The sequence below is a fragment of the Diuraphis noxia genome, unplaced genomic scaffold, assembly GCF_037042655.1.
Source record: "Diuraphis noxia isolate RWA-SAM2 unplaced genomic scaffold, SU_Dnox_SAM2 contig0004, whole genome shotgun sequence".
In the NCBI taxonomy this organism is placed as follows: Eukaryota; Metazoa; Arthropoda; class Insecta; order Hemiptera; family Aphididae; genus Diuraphis; species Diuraphis noxia.
The window spans coordinates 65,391,797-65,410,254 of NW_028301714.1; the positions used below are offsets into that span (position 1 = coordinate 65,391,797).

Here is an 18,458-nt window from a genome sequence, read left to right on the forward strand (position 1 = left end):
AAAAAAAAACAGTAAATTTATTTTGAGTACAATGGTGTCAAAAATTAATTTAATTTTTTTTCCTCATGAAATGGATTTAAAAGTGGATGTTAAAAAAATTATTCGCTTCCGATAAAGATAACTACTATAAATTAAATATTAATATACATATATATATACCTATCTCGAACAACATTGATAAGTCTCATCTGCTGTTCTCGTAGTATAATAATTTTAATCAAATTGAATTTATAATTACTTTGTTTGTCCGTTTTAATTAATAAATATACGTTAATAAAAATTGGAAAACAACCGAACGTACTATGAACGAAAGTTAAATTATATGACTAAGGAAAGGGGTGGAGCATTTGCAGTTTTTCTTGCTTTACCAATATTTCAAGGACTCGCTCGATGGGTCTCATTGGAGCTATTGTCCATACATACAATTCGTTGGACGCTTTGTATTAATTTACATTAAATCCATACTACAATGGGTGGTTTGGAAATAATTTATTTTGGTTCAAAAACAATACAATCGGTGCCAAATGTCCAAGTTTCTTTAATTGTATTATAATTCGTATTTTTTCAAATTATTTATCAAACGTTAAACATGCTCCACCAATAAAAGTTTCAAGAATTGTACGTCATTGATTTAGATTCTAGACCAAATGAAAATGCATTTACCATATAATAAATAACGTACAATGTGCGTATGCAAAATACTTTAACGGAAACAATAATACAGCATAAACATGGTTTTATTCTACTTAGCACAATAATAATTAAAAGTTGTATAATTGCTTGGGAATTCGGTTATTTAATCTTCCGGTCTTATCAAAAATCATGTTAAATTATTTTCAAATAATAAATTATGACTTACTGAACAATTTAAATTATAATCAGTGAATTTAAAATTAATTTGTATTAAAATGTTGTTCGAAACCAAATGGTTATATTTAAAATTTGGGTATATATTATAATAATGTCTATAATGTGTATATTATACATAATTTATACACTATTTATATGAAAAATAAATATATTAAGATAAACCATTGCGTACATTAAATAACGCATATATTATTATATAATATGTATGAATACAATTTTAAGTACACGATTAATTAGTTATAAATTTTATTATACCTTGAATAATATTAATTTGTATTTAATTAATATTTTCGATTTGTTTAACAACACACAAACAGTGTTGTGGTTTTTAAAATGTAAATTGTACCTACATATTATTACATTGTAACACGTTATTTTAACTAATAACTTCTGTAATAGCTACGTATAAATCGATAATAAACGGGCACTCAACTTTTTAACTGAACTGCAGTACATAAACTAAAACCCCATCAGCAATAGTATAGATACACAAATTCCCAAATAATGGGCAAATATAGGTAGTTAAATAATTATAAAAACATCCAAACAAATAGCTTTTAGTTTTTACTAAACTGATTGAGTTTCTTAAGAGTTAGGATAGGAAAAATAAAATGTATAATTTATTAGGTGAAATGCATCAAAATGGTGTACTTTGTACTTTAATTTTAAAAAAAGTATGTAATCATTTTTTAAATAAAGATAAATGTTCTACTTTAAAGTTAATTTTTCCTCCATTCAGAACTAAAAAATGCAACAAAAAAAGGCATAAGTATAATAATTTAAGCTGTTAATATAATTGTTATGGAAATTTAGCTAATATTTTCCTCGACACTTCTTTGAGTTGATTTCAAATCACTTATTATTATTGAGTAGGTATTTTTTTTTATTGTAAAGAATTTTTTGTCTAGGAAAAATTTGAAAAAAATAAATGAAAATCGAGTTTCCATTAACGAATAACGACGAAAAAATTTCATTAGTTCAACTAAAGAAAAAAAACTACAAAAGAATATATAATAGTTGCATGTTTTTCTTTTTGAATATCCTAAACTCCTTTGTACGCTTAAGGTAGTTGCTATTATAATAATATAAAACGACCAACTTTATGGAATAAATTATAAAAAAACTTCTATAAGCACATTGAGTAACTAAATAAGTATTTTTTTAATCCATCAACTTAACTTATTAATAATCAGTAAGATATTTTCAACGAGAAAAACTTTTAATAATTATGCACGAATAAGATAGATAAATAAAATGTACCTGTATAGACCTTTTCCTGATTCGGGACCATGGTTATCTATAACCGTGTTCGGAACATATCGTACAATTGAGAAGTTTTTCTTTAAAATTTTGTTTTGTGAATGAAAATGCAATAAATAAATGATTGGTGGGGAATAGTTAAAAGTCGTAAACATCGAATACATGGACCGTATGTACAGCATTAAAAAATATTATATTTTCATTGCTGTCGCAATACACTCGCCGTTTTCCGATCGAAATTAAAATTCTATAATATATAAGAGAGATTTGTGAGTCATATACCACGTTTGATGGACGTGGACATCGGTCGAGAGATACTGAATCTGACCGTTATTATTGGTGGTCTCCAGCCGAGCTCGCGTATCGCGTATAAAATATAATAAAAACGGCTCGTTTAAATTTGTACACAACTTTTACTATTCGTCGTCCCCAAACACTTCCGCCTTTTGTTCCACCGACGCCACTTCCGAATCCTCCACCAATCTAAATGCCAAACCGAAAGGAGAAACCCATAAATCAGGATGCACATACTACGCGACATTAAAACGGTGGCCCGAAGAATACATAATATTATTATTATAGGCTCGAGTTTGAGTACGTGAAAAAAAAAATAATAAACCGATAAACGCGGATTCGTTTTATTATATACGTTTAAAACGTCGTATTAAATTATTATATAATATTATTGTTAATCCGATCGGGTCGTCGGATGGCGATTACCCTCGTTTCTGGTGTTTATGGGTACCTCCGCTGCCGCCGTCTCTGTCAAAAGAGCGCATAAAAAGGATTTGATAGATATTATATTGATATTGTTATTGGGCAAACGTTTGCGTAGCTTTAGTAGCTTCAACCCTGTCGACCCTCCCCCCCCCCTACACCCATTAATACACGCCGAGGATTTTTTATTGGTATATATGGCATATACGCCGACATACACGCCTTGATAATAATATAATAATGAAAAGAAAAATCATACAATACTAATAATAATAATGATAATATGATTACCTAGGTACTATACAAACGTTTCATTTAAAAAATTATCCTCAGATAATGTTTTTTTCGTTCGCAATCCTATGAACAATAATAAATATAAATAATAATAATAATAATATTTCGCTTCGTTTCGATCAAACGGCTCGTAATCGTACAAATGAAACGGATTTCTTGTAACCCTCAATACCGCTCTCAGTTCACGATAATAAATATTAAATGGCATTAAAGCAAGTAATTAAAAATAAGTATCATAGAACTTTGTTGTCGTTTCATTAGTGTGGAGAATAAACACAACGACGATATAGAGCAAATGGAATATTAACAGATGATGATTTGAATTCATTTTCTTTTCGAAGACCCCTGATGATGCCCGGCGTGACGACGTCGATGCATGACTGGGCTTTTATTTGTTTTAACTTTTCACCAATCTGAAAGTATTATCTAAAATTATTTTTATTTTTTAATACTCTCATTAAGTCATGCCGACGTAATTATTTTTAATTATTATTTTTTTTTCGTTGCCATGGAAACGTAAATACTTTTGAAAAATCATAAAACACTCTATTCGATATGTTTTCCTCTACAAGAAAAATCTATGGATCATAAATATATTCTTGTTAATAAGTAATTATGATAACAAAAACCATAATATAACCAACAAAAAACCACTCACTAACAATTACATTACAATTACATTTTTATCTCAATACAATAGCCTTTTTACATAATTGTATATACATACTAGTGTCTATTTACTATCACGGATATCTGAGATAAGGCATAAATTATAAATAACTCACTTTTTGAGAGATAACAATGACTAAATAATATATATCATTGTACATATTATTTAATAATATGTATTGTATAGATTGTAGAGGGATACCCAATATTAGGTACTTATTAGCTATTATATGATGACTTATTTTGAGAGAAATTTTAGCCCAGTGATGTCCTATTTACGCGAAATATGAGTATAAATCTATTTACAAAAAATAAAACAATACATACATTAAAGCGAGTAATTCAATACAAGTATCATAGAATGTTATTGTCGTTGTATTAGTGCGGTGAATAAACACAACGTCGATGTCAAGCAAATGGAATATTAACGGATGACGATTTGAATTCATTTTTTTGAAGACCCTCGATGGCCGGTATGACGGCAGATTTTTGATTTTTTTTTAATACAAATTATTGGAGGATAGGTATATTATTATTATTATTATTATGTATGCATACTATATTTTGTTGTCGTTAAAGATTGTAGGACCAGAAATGCTGGCAGTATCTGCGATACGTCATTATGTACGAGTATCGTAAGGTAGGTACAATAATATAATTATTGTATCATATACTCGGTATAATAGTGGTACTTTTTAAAGCTACCTATTGGTTATTGGGTACAACATATTTAAAGAATAATAATATTAAGATGTGATAAAGCATGAATGACTTTCATTTGTTTTAACTTCTCACCCTTCTGAAAGAAGACCTATGAGTCAAGAATATCTCTTACAAAATTGGAAGTATGATCAATAATCTTTAAAATACTTATCATAAAGTTTATCTAATAATTCAGTTGTAGAGTGACTTTACATAGGAGTTATCATAAGTGCCCCATGCTTTTCGTTTTTTGTAATCCACAAGTTTTAAAAATTTTGCAACAAATACATTTTAGATACACTTTTAGTAATATCTTGATAACCTTGAAGTTTCATTCAGAAATTGTTTTAAAAGTAAATTTATTTTCAACTTTTTAGTTCATGTATTAAGTAGAATTAAGAAAAGCATGTTTTAAAAAAAAATTTATTTTTATTTTTATTTTTTAATACTCTCATAAAGTCATACCAGTGTAATTATTTTTTAATTATTATTTTTTTTTTCGTTGCCATGGTAAAACAGAAATACTGAATAATATTTTTGAAAAATCATAAAACGCTCTATTCGATATTTTTTCCTCTACAAGAAAAATCTATGGATCATAAATATATTTTTGTTAATAAGTAACCATGATAACAAAAACCATACTAAACAACAGTCAGAAACAAAAAACGTGTATCTACCTAAAAAATCTTTATTGTATAATATAGGCAACAAAAATATTTAAAAAAAATATACATTAGATGTCTATTGCCGTATATTATTGGATACATTTCTAATTATGTAATTAGAATAAGAAATTGTTTTTCGTCTACTATTAAATCATTATTATTTCATTCTTTAAGCTGTGAGTTATAATGTTGTATTTAATTAAACTATTTATGAGTTTATATTTCTGATTTACTGGCTTTCGTCGTATCATTAATACTGAAATATTGTAGAGAAGACTAGTATTTAATGGGTAGCCAGGATGGGCAATCGCCTCAACACAGGTGGAACATTAAAGATCCTAATATTTCTTAAGTGATTTTTATTTTTATGACACACATTTTTCTTATATGTGTCGTATTGAAGATTTGTTGTTGGAAGTTAAAAATTAAGGTTATTTATAATTTTTATTAATATTTTTTTTTTTTTTATTGAGTATAAAGCTTCAACAGCTAGATCATAAGCCTGCGGTTCTCATTTTTATTGTAATTGGTGTGAAAGTAAACACACGTATGGATAGCATCATGATATTATTATTATTATAAAGACAGAGAATTATATACCATATCAACCAATTTGAAATATTCATACATATTTCATATCTTCGTGTATGAAAAAATTTCATACATATTTCGAAATTTCCATTGAACTTTTTTTGTTTCTGTACGACACATGAGATAGGTGCCCAAATTATCTGCTTTACTGGTCATAATATATTGCATAAAACCTTGAACATAATATTTATTATTTTTTATTTCACGATTTGTTGAGTTTTTAAAAAATGTTACAAATGTATACTTAAAAATCCTAAAAATGCAAAAATATGCAAATTAAATTTGTATAATATCAGAATGGCTCGATCATGAAACACATTTTGGTTTTTGGTTTAAACTAGGTATTTTATTCACCAATAATTTTATATTTTATAATTTTCTTATAATTCACCTGTGCTAAATATAAAGGTACAATTTATTCAAAATTTAAAGATTTATAGTTTTATAACTTTTAATTATTTAACACTGAACAGTCGGTATCGATATTAGGGTTGCCCTAAGCTCCAGACTTCACTGCGCTCGATTATAGAACGTTACAATAAAGTGACGCCTCCCCCCACAACAACGAAAATTCCGTAAGATGACGACCATACTCAGCAAACTATTATAAGCGATTGAATAGGATATTAAATAGATTTAAGTCTAGGGGTGGATTCATAAAAGGCAATAGGGATGATCGCTCCCTCTGTTTTCAAAAAAAAAAAACTGTCGAATACGTGCATAAAAGCCTAAATCAAATAGTATTTAATCATATAAACGATATTTTGGGGTACCTGAAACTGTATTAAAACAGTAATTAGTAATGATGATCTATAATTGTCATCATACATTAGGGCATTAGGCATACTTTTAAGTGGTTAAGCCGCTAACTACTTTAATTGTGCCAAAAGTTTAGCACTTTTCTCATCATTATCTTAGGCTGGACCTACCCTTGAACAAGCACCACTGCGGAGGATATGAATTTGATCTCCGACGTATTGACGTACTGCAACCAATGCGATGTTATGGAAATTCTGTAATTCAAAAATGTTTTAAATAATCATCATAACTATGTTCGAAGCGTTGAGTGATCATACCTGTGTGGTAGACTACACTATGGATGTCCATTTAAAATTTTTAACAATAAAAAAAAAAAAAACTATAGACATCTACAACTAGGTACCTAGTCAATAACAACGTCGATTACAGTTTTATTTGAAACGTACCTTTATTATAAATTGGTTTCAGAGTGATAAATATTATGATCCATTACGAGCCCATTATGATCAGCCACGTTTTATACCTGGAATTATAGGTGTGCCAGAGGAAAGGATGGATTTAAGAGAGAACTGAGACAAGTGCCACCACAGTTCACGAAAAAATTAATTTAATTTTTCATTAATTATCAAAAATCATTATCGTACAATTTTTTTATATAAATCGAGTACCCGTTCCGTACATGGATTCTGAATCCAGCTTTGGTCAGAGAGGTCGTGGATATTTAGACGAGTTTAACATAATATTAGAAGATGGTGATCAACGCTAAAGAGTGGAAGATGATATATTATTGTATTGTACGACCAGCCAAAAACGATCAGTGGCGTTTTATACCTGCAATACCTACATCGTAATACGTATACCATTGTTTTGCCGACGAACGGAAATGCCATAGGACTCGGCAAACTATTATAAGCGATTGAACGATGTATTATAATATTGATTAAACACACCACGACTACGGATTCAGATTGAATCTCTGCGGTGTCGACGTGCAGCTGGGACCAATGTGTTATTCAAATTTCGATGTTGTATAGTTAAATTTGCATGCACAACCGTGGGAACGCTCCGTGTCTAAAATATGCGATTTATTTTCGTTTCGCTGCAGTCTCAATACGGTGTAACGATTAATCATACCGAAATATGTAGTACTATCCCGACGTTTCCACCGACAAAGTTTATAATAACAAGTAATAATATTATCGTTACTATATTAAACAAACAATTCGGCGAGTCAATGGAGTGACTTTTTTAGGTACAATGCTCTTCACCCGAAATAACCTTTCTCGAAGTACACTTACACTAATAATGAATTATTTTTTTGCTGTATATAGGAAGTCTGAAAAACTCCACTGGTTTTTCTCTTTTCTTTGTCTATGTGGTGGTACACAAAATAGTAAAAATATAACTCTTTAGTTACTATAATTAAGTGCAGACAACCGACAAGCTTCGTGTCTTTGTTTACATATTTAATGTTGATTCGTTTATTTTAATTTAGGTACATATAATTTTAGCAAAAACGACGAGATTGTTAAATGGCATAATATTATATTATTTGGGCAATTATAAAAGTTCATATTATAAGACTTAGTAGGCGGAGAGCATGTTCGTTTATATATTTTAAAAGTTTATTGACTGATTTTACTGGAGGTACGTGTCTCGTACAGTATCTGAAATTTTATGTTTATGTATTTTTTCAGTATATTGTAGGTATTTGAGAAGTATGCATCCTTGGCCACGAAGTATCCGTGTACGATGGTAGTGTGGCTTATAGTTGGTTCGTTTATTGTTTATGTCAAATCGATTTTTTCAAAATAGATTCCACCAAAAAAAAAAAACTCATACGCCACTTAACTGAGAAAACCCGTTCACAATAAATATTTTATGATCAACGGCGCCCCCCCCCCACCCCCCGGGTGTGGAAAGGATATTGAGTACAAAAAATACCATATTGAACCTGTATCAAGTATATAACCTCGCTTGACTCGTTAGAGGAAATAGGATATACTCATTTATGGGATGTAAAATATTTGTTAATTCTAACACGAAAACCTCATAAATATTTATTTTTTTCAATACATTTCATTAATGTAACACGGCGAGTTGAATAGGCAATATAACTACACTACATAATATTAACAAAATAAATATTAGATTTTAAAACTTTTTATTCCAGCGCAAAAGTATTTATGAAAAAACAACTCAAAAAAAAAAAATATTTTTTAAATATTTTTTATAAATAGCTCAAAAAGTATTAATATTACCTATATACTTAAACATTCTGTAAAAATTTATCTTTTATTTATTTATTATCCTCAGTTATTTGATTTTTAATTTAAATCTATTTTGAACAGCCTATAATAATTGAACTAACGACTCCTTGAAATAATTAAATTGATTAGAAAATAGCAAATGTTCTTCTAACTGATATAATCTAATATTTTTACGAAAACAACAACAGTTCTTGTTACTATCCACAACCATCTAGATATTGCGAATACACGTGCTACCAAATCAAATAAGCCGATATCACTTATAAGGGGTCCGAAATGCATAATCAGTAGAATCAGATGTATCATAGCCGTTATGATCTGAGAACATTCACTTCATTCAGCCATACGAACACACATACCATTGTAGACTATTGCGATTTTTATTTAATAAGCTATAATTTTTTTTCACTTTTTAAAACAGTCAAGACCATTAAAAGTCAACACTATCTTGATTTCTGAAAAGTTACAATGATACCTATATTATATACTAATTTAAAATTCAGTTAATTTTGAACAACAAAATAATTTGTAAATTTTACCAAAAAATTATCTTTAGTTGCTGCCTATGAGAATAATTTACCAGTACCTAACATTATATTACATTTTCAAACTTTTTACAAAAACAATTTATTTAATTAAATTATACCAAATAATTACAAATAATGTTTTAAGAAGAATTTGTTATATTTTACTTTAACAGCAAATTCACATAAAATATAATATTTTTATTTTTACTTCCAGCATGAATAAATTTTGTATCACATTTTCAAATTTGATGTTTATTTACATATATCCTAAAAAGGAATCATTCTCTAAGAATAACTAGTCGAAAAAATACCAAAATAATTTTAAATATTATAATTTTTTTAAGACCATTAGTACAAATATTTAATCAAATTTCAAATCTCAAGTGTTATTAACTTTTAATTTGTAACAAAATCTTAATTATTTAAAAATATATTGAGAATTTTCACTTATTTATTACTCAAAGTATCGACTAGATCCAGTTCACAAGGAGAAAATAATCCATTAAATTTAAGGTATCTACTTCCAAAACTGAAGGCCAACAATTATTTTTCCTCAACCTTATTTTTATTTTCAGTACAATATATAAAATAACACTGTATGCCAATAAAATAGTAAAAGTACATATAATGTAAAATATTCTACTACCTATAACATATATAGTAGGTACTATAATATTAATGTAACATATCATGTGCAAACTTAATCAACGTTCAACTCGAATAAAAGCCACAAATTATTAAATGTACTTACTAAATGGACCATATTCATGTGATGTGCTTTTAGTCATAGTTATAATGTGAAAAACTTTGTCTAACAGTTCAGACATAGAAATTACAGCACATAGAATATAATTTGGAAAATCACAATGATTTTACAAATTTATTTTTTTAAATATGATTTGTAAAATAAAATTGCAGCATTAGGATTAAATAATTATAACAGATCAATCTCCGATTTCTCATACCTTTTATTGTAAAATATCACAATTTTTCAAACTGCAACTGTGCAGTCCATTTAAATTTAATTTTATTATGTTTTAAATAAAAATATTTATTACATAAGATAAATATTTCATACAAATTATTTCAGTCTAATAAAATGCTCAAAAGGTAATTTTTAATCTATTACGCGTATAATACAGTTAATCAATAAATAATATTAACCGTTAACGTAGATTAAATGAAGACGTCTCGCGGAGAAAAAAATATAACTATTCAGTTGCTTTTTTTTTTATTATACAACAAACAATTATTAAAATAATATTACAAAACTGCAAGGATAGGCTAAATTCAATGTATTTGTTTTAAATATTATACGGATTTATCGTCAACTGTGCCGAAGTGATTATCCGATAGGTAGGTTACTCATAATACTTGTGCATTCAGCCATGACGCCGATACGGAGACCCGAAGAGAAAATCATTTCAATATCATCATCTTATAATAAACACCATATATATATTTTTTAATCGCTATCCTGAAATTCATCTATGTTGTCACAAAAAATAAAATATTATATGTACACATTTCTTTTTTTTCTTTTTTGTTACGATAGACAATCGTGATTGATTAAAAATATTTACCGTATAAAAAACTTGCTGTTATTTTAAAATACGTCCTGTGGAATGATTATAATATATTCAAAAAGATTAAGTAACGTTTTGTATACACAATACAATCATAACGAAAAAAGCATTCTGCTTTACAAAACAATGACGTAGGTACGTTAAACAAACGAAACTAAAATATCTAAACAAGCATTTCTTATTTCTTCATTATGTTTAAAACAAAAAAAATAATGTGTATAATTTTGATACTCTTTGCTGTTTCACGTCGGCCGAAACGAATGAAAACAGTTACATAATAATTATATTGTGTGTACATTTTATTCTAGTACATATATACAAATAATTATACACAATATAATTTTAGGTGAACTCGTAAAATTTGTTGATTAAGATTTCAAAAGTCAATAATGTTTTACATTTATACTTTGCAGATGTTTGCGTACACAAAAATAAAACCATGACTTACACAATATAAACAGCTATTCTCGAAACAACAATATTAATTCAATATGTGACCCTATATACCCTTAAGTCACGACCACATGCAAGCGCACAGCGTATGAAGAGTATGCAATTACATCAATGTGGTTTGGAGAAGTCATGTTTTATAGATGACATAATAATAACATAATATACTACCAAAGTCCCAAAATAATGTTTTTCTAGGAAAATAGAAAAAAAATGTATTCACATCAGGTATTTACGGCCAGTGGCATCATTTCCGTTTTTGAGAGGGGAGAGGGCAAACGTTTTAACCAGCCCATACTTGGGAGGAATTTTAGCCCAATTGATGTCATATTTACGCGAAATATGAGTATAAATTTATTTACAAAAAATAAAACTAAATACACAATAAATTGTTAAATATTTATTATTAGTTTATTATTTTAAAGCGTTACTTAGATAGTTAGAATGTTAGATGCTAGGCATTAACTGAATATCTTCTAGTCTTCATAGCACCAAACATGTCAACAACTTGATTTAAATCTATTAGTGAAGCTAATGAAATAATTTTAAATGTTAATTTATAGCAAGCTTGTGGCCCATATCCAACCTGACACCGACCTGCTAATTATAGGGGGGGGGGGGCAAATTTCCCTGGATCCCCCCAAATAACGCTACATTTTACGGCTTAATCATAAATCACGAAATCATAATGATTTATGTAATATAATTTTAAGTTGTTTTTCCCATTAAATAATACGTCTAAAAAAAATAACGTCGAAAATGTTTTTTTTAGGAAGCAGCAATAATAAAAAAATGTAATTTTAAATATTTTTTATGGGAATGGTTTGAGCATTTACTGTTTATAATGTTGAAGAGCATGTATTTTATCAGCTTGAACATAGTATAATTTTGTACCCTAGGACTTGAGCCCACTATATAAAATCAAAAAGGCTACAACTGAACAATCACCTATACGCACGCTTATAGCTCACTGTTGCATAGAAATACACACACAAACCTAATCGTCAAATTTACAATATATAAAACTCTTTTAAGACCCATCTAGACCTACAGGCTCTAGCTCTGGGGTAGCACAAAAAAATTTCCCTAAGAATAACAACAAATGTCCATCCCTTTGTCTCTAATCATACACTTCATAATAATCTAAAAATAACTACGACACTTGATGAAGCAAAATTCTTCTGCAAAATATTTCATAACAAACTACCTTTCCATTCTCACCCTCTCATATCCTAGGACCAAAATATTTTCCTGTCTTGGATCACGACGAAAACGAAGCCGAAAAAACAATAAACACTCACGCGCGAGGTACCTTATCAAACGAGTTATTCCCAGGCCAACACCGGACTTCCCAAATTTGATTTTTCCAGAAATCACTCTTCTACACATCAAACAACTATCGATCACGTTTCCACGTCGTTCGTTTGATTAACGTAGGTATCATTTTTTTTTCGTTTTTACTTATATTATATTATATACCTACGCACATGCTTCATAATCGCCAGACGTATCTAAAAGACGTGTACAACAGTTATATATTATTATAATAGGTACTTTTAATAATATCGTTTTGTATATTTCCCGCCCGCTTACCTGCCCTCACCCCCTCCCCCCCACCATCCAATAAAGCAATTCACTCGCGTTCGGCTACACACAAAGGGCACAGAAGAAGAAGAGAGAGATTCGATTGGTTTTTTCTTCGCTCCAATTTTTGCGCTACGCGCGAACGTCTCGACGACGACGACAACGGCGTGTACAATGCGTTTTCAATTGCTGCACATCCACCTCAGCGTCGCTTTCGATATCAAAAGGCATATATTATTATTATTACTACATTTTCCAGCTGTATGACACGGCACGAGCGGTGACAATACGAGCCGAATTTATTGGTATTTATTGGCCAAATAATATATATATATATACATATATATCGTATATGTATATGTTTATATATGTTTATGTACGTTTATAAACTATATATATTATATATAATAATATACTGTATGATTTGTCGGCAACAGATGCCGGCTCTTGTGTGATATTGTGCTCTCGCACTACGACCTTGTAGCAGTGGCTTTTTTTCTTATCGCAATTATATATGTGTGTGTGTGTTTGTGAAATGATTTCTTTCTATCCCCCGCGTAAACAGGCACTTACAATATTAATGTAATATATCAGTCGGTGTATCTCGACAAAAACTCGCATATTCGTCACGGAGAGAGGTATAGGGAAAAAAACTATGTAATATACAGTAGTATTCTGCAACATCTATATACCGATATACACACATCGAATGTGTAGTATAAGTGTATAACACAATATTATACAGAGTGATACAAAGAGTGCGTGAGTATTATGTGTTTCTAATAAAATTTAAAGGCATAATATTATTATTATTATTATTATATCGAATATCGACGAAGCTTTTGAAAATATTATAAACGAAGAGGAAACGGTAGAAGAAGGCGATTGCGGCATGCGTTTATACCGTCCGTAGCTAATGAAACATAGAAACCCGTGTAGGTAGTATTACACGGTAGCGGCGCTACTCGGCAGTAGTATATAATATATATATAAATACGCGTATATAATACCTCCTGGCTCCTGTACCAGCGCACTGAGTTTATTATTATTTTCGTTTAATGGACGTTCGACGAGGCGTAATAATAGCTTATTATAAGGGTTTTGTTGCCATCCGATGATTTTTGGGTCGTTGGATGTATCATTTCCCGGTCGAAAACGAGTGAGAGAGTAGCAGTGACAGATAGGGGGAGTGTGGGTGGGAGGTTGAAAGAGAGAATAAAAGACTACCGTCTATTATACATTAGGCACCGGCGCAGTTGTCGGTATATATATATATAGGTAGATACTTGTATTATATGATATACACCGAAAAAAAACCTCAGTAGAAAACGTCGTTTTCGCTATGAAACGTTAATATCTTTGTACATAATATAGAATATGATATTATTTATTTATATTGTGCGTAAAGAAGATCCTCTGGCCCATGGTCTGCATTTAATCGCTTCAGCGGTTCAACTCACTGGAAATCGTCAAAGAATACGTCATTCGTCGTCACAATAATACGCCTAATAATAATATGTTATAACGACCTACAGACGTCATCGGTATGCCACCGAGTGGCCATCATTCATCCACCCTCCACCAACCTACGTGTTTGTAGTACGTACTTGAAGGGAGTTTAAAAATAAATAAATGAATAATAAGAAAAGTCCACGATTTCCCCATTATCTATTTGAACACGGTTTTCCGTGGACAACTATACTATTGTGCAACGAGTCGGATTTGGTCGAGACGTTCGATCGTTCGATATTCAACCGATGCGTTTACAATTATCCCTAATACATATTATTATATATATATATATATATATGAATAATATTTATTTATTGATAATAAAGCTTCAACAACAAGTTCATTAGCCTGCGGTAGGTTTATATTGTTATATACAATTAAGTTATAGTTGGGAAAGACATGATTGTGGGTTAGTAGCTTTTACAGTTTATTTAATATTTACAATACAGTTGTTAGTAGTGAGATTTTTTACAGCATTAGATTTTGGTGTCGATGACAACGTATTTACAGATAATATTATGCGTTGTTAATTTAATTATTCGACCAATCGTATACACAATGTATACAAGGTGATTCAACAAGCGTTTTCACCCAAATTTGGACACCTCCATAATAACTATTTGGTATGAGTAAGATATTAGATAAGCTTTAAAATATTGATCCTAGTAAATATCTTGTAAAATATATAACTCAAGCGAAGCGAAAAAAAAATGATGCATCTACCGTCCAAGCTGGTTACCTAGTACAAATTATACGATCAATCTAAACAATAAACTATAACTCTAGCACGTTATTGCGTACAATTATTTGATGAAACAATTCATATTTGGTACAAAGATGAAATTGGAAAAATTATTTTTCATACATAACAACTATCTACTGAGATCCGCTCTTAACAATGAAGTAATTAAATAACAGAAGTTATGGTTTTTATTCTTTAAACTATATCCACACAGTTGATATTGTAATCACATCCTATTTAAACTCAACATTTTAGAACAAAATCTAATATTATATGCAACTTGTGATTTATAAATACATAACTATAATTTATAGCATTTTCATGTTAAAATACTAAATTTCGTATTTTGATGGTTTTCCTAACTCATAGCATGTTGGATTTCAATTAAATACTTCCATTGCCAATAAAAACATCTCCAAAAATTCGTTCTAAGAATTTAAAAAATAATTGCATTCAAAGTAATTATCTACCTTGGGTTACGGTTTAATTTTATTTTTCCTTCGTGTTTTCCTATACAATACACCTACATCGAACAATAATGTATAGGCACTGACTATTAATCATTATAGTACTGTTTTTGCATTAACAAAATACAAAATGATAATAAACTGGAGTTCATATAAGTACAACAATATACAAAAGCAGGCCCGCACTGAAAGTTCCATAATTGGATTACATTGAAAGGGAAAATGGTTTAAGTACAAAATTTATCGGATTAAGGACGAATTTATTGTTTTAATATTCGCGGGTAATTATATCTCTACCTACCTTGAGTTCCTCTTGAAGAAGAATCGCCAGTTGCGTAGTTATACAACCGAGTACCTATTATTCAGTTATATTATTAAAATAGTTCGTCGATCCAGCTTTTGCGTTTCCTGGTAGGTCCGAGTGCCTATGATTTCACAATATTCGCAGATCCCTTATAAAATAAGACATCATATAATTTATTCGCTTGTACAACAATAAAAATGAATTATATTTAATGCTCAACAAAATAAACTTAAACGAATGAAAACTGTTTTTCTAAAAACAATTAACTTTATTACTATACTTGTAATAAAATATCTAATTTTCCACGATCGGGTGTGTATGATGCACGTGATTGTCAATGTGGCGTATACGTATGATATTATTTTTATGTTTTGCACGATATCGAAACGCATGTGATAAAATAATAGTAATTGTTGTTTGAAACATGTCGATGGTTTGTATCAAAAAATATCTATGAATTTATTGTCCCTTGAAAATTCCATGATATTTGACACACTTACGACACTAAAAGTCAAGCATTATACCAATATAAAATGTCAACGTTCCTTATTCGATTTTTTTTTCTCGTCATAAACTATTAATTCACATAATTTATTTTTTTTTTCAATTTGATCACTAATTAACATTTATCATAAGTGAACATAATTCAGTATTTTTAATACCAAAGTTACCTTCATCTACTGACAAATCACGTTGAAAAAGAAATTATAAATATCTTGGTCAAAAAAAAAAAAAAAAAATATTTTTTTTACACAATAACAAATTTAGGGAACTTACGGTGATTATAGTTGTTGATTTCAGTGAATTAAAAAAAATTATGTTTGAAAACCGGAAGTAATACAAAAACTATTCCGTGAATTTTACTTTTAAGATTTAAGCTGTGAAAAGATTTTTATTTTAGTCGTTAACTGAATTTATTTTATTTTTATTTTTATGTTGTATACTTATTTTTTTTTTCTTTTAATAGATTATAGCTAGAAAATAATAGTGAATTTTAAATGTATTTTTTTTTCGTTAATATTAATTGTATACTTATAATTCAATAATACACAAATTATTTCTTATAAAAATAACTTCAAAATAACTAATATTTGCTAACTGCAAACGTATTTAATATAACATTTTAAACCTTTAAAATATTTAAACATAACTATTAACTATACATACGTATATATATTGATAAGTTACATTTAAGTTGCCTGAATATAATTATATAGATTCATCATGAGTAGATAGAAATAGACAGTTCAATCACACAATAGACGCTGGCCCTGCTGGCCCCCTGGCCCTCTGACCCTGCTGGCCTCTGCTGACCCCCTGGTCTCTGCTGGCCCTCTGACCTCCTGGTCTCTGCTGGCCCTCTAGCCCTCCCGGCCGCCCGGTCGCGTACGTGTACGAGATATTTATTACCGTTATCACTTATCATGTTATCAAATCCGGTCGCGTACGTGCGCGAGATATTTATTACCGTTATCACTTATCATGTTATCAAATCCGGTCGCGTACGTGTACGAGATATTTATTTCCGTTATCACTTATCATTATTACCGTTATCATGTTATCACTTATCATGTTATCAAATATAACCGTGCAAGTATACAATTGATATATCACTGGAAAAAAAACTACAAAATAACTGGCCGGGATTCGAACCCTCGCCTCCACGTTAATACATTGACGCACTACCCCATTAGGCCACATGACCACTTACACCCTTGGCATTATTTTCACTCTATTAACTAGACGAGAAAATATATTTATTTTAATAAAATTATAATATAAGGTTTAATGTAAAATATAAAAATAGTCACCTAGCCAATAAAGATATTCGTTATACATGTAATAGAAAAGTAGCCATAAATTAAAGTTTGAAAATAACACTCTTTACCGTAGTCGTCTCTTTATGTCAATGGAAATTTATTGGATGTGACCGATTTCTATGTAGGCGGCTAAGCCTGCATTGTCCTTTGGCGGCATATACCCTTATTCTTATATTAGAAAGTAACACTCTTTGATTTTACCGTTATAATGACCCTTCCTTTTACCGTTATACCGCTTTACGTTGTCGTCTCTTTATGTCAATGGAAATTTATTGGACTTGACCTATATCTATGTAGGCGGCTAAGCCTGCATTGTCCTTTGGCGGCATATACCCTTATTCTTATATTAGAAAGTAACACTCTTTGATTTTACCGTTATAATGACCCTTCCTTTTACCGTTATACCGCTTTACGTTGTCGTCTCTTTATGTCAATGGAAATTTATTGGACTTGACCTATATCTATGTAGGCGGCTAAGCCTGCATTGTCCTTTGGCGGCATATACCCTTATTCTTATATTAGAAAGTAACACTCTTTGATTTTACCGTTATAATGACCCTTCCTTTTACCGTTATACCGCTTTACGTTGTCGTCTCTTTATGTCAATGGAAATTTATTGGACTTGACCTATATCTATGTAGGCGGCTAAGCCTGCATTGTCCTTTG

At 29.8% G+C, this 18,458-nt stretch overlaps 1 protein-coding gene across 2 annotated transcripts in view; it reads left to right on the forward strand.

Annotated features, from left to right (window-relative positions):
* The window catches only part of LOC107172973 (uncharacterized), a 95,221-nt gene that overhangs the window by 19,632 nt on the left and 57,131 nt on the right, over positions 1–18,458 (forward strand). The window lies entirely within an intron of this gene.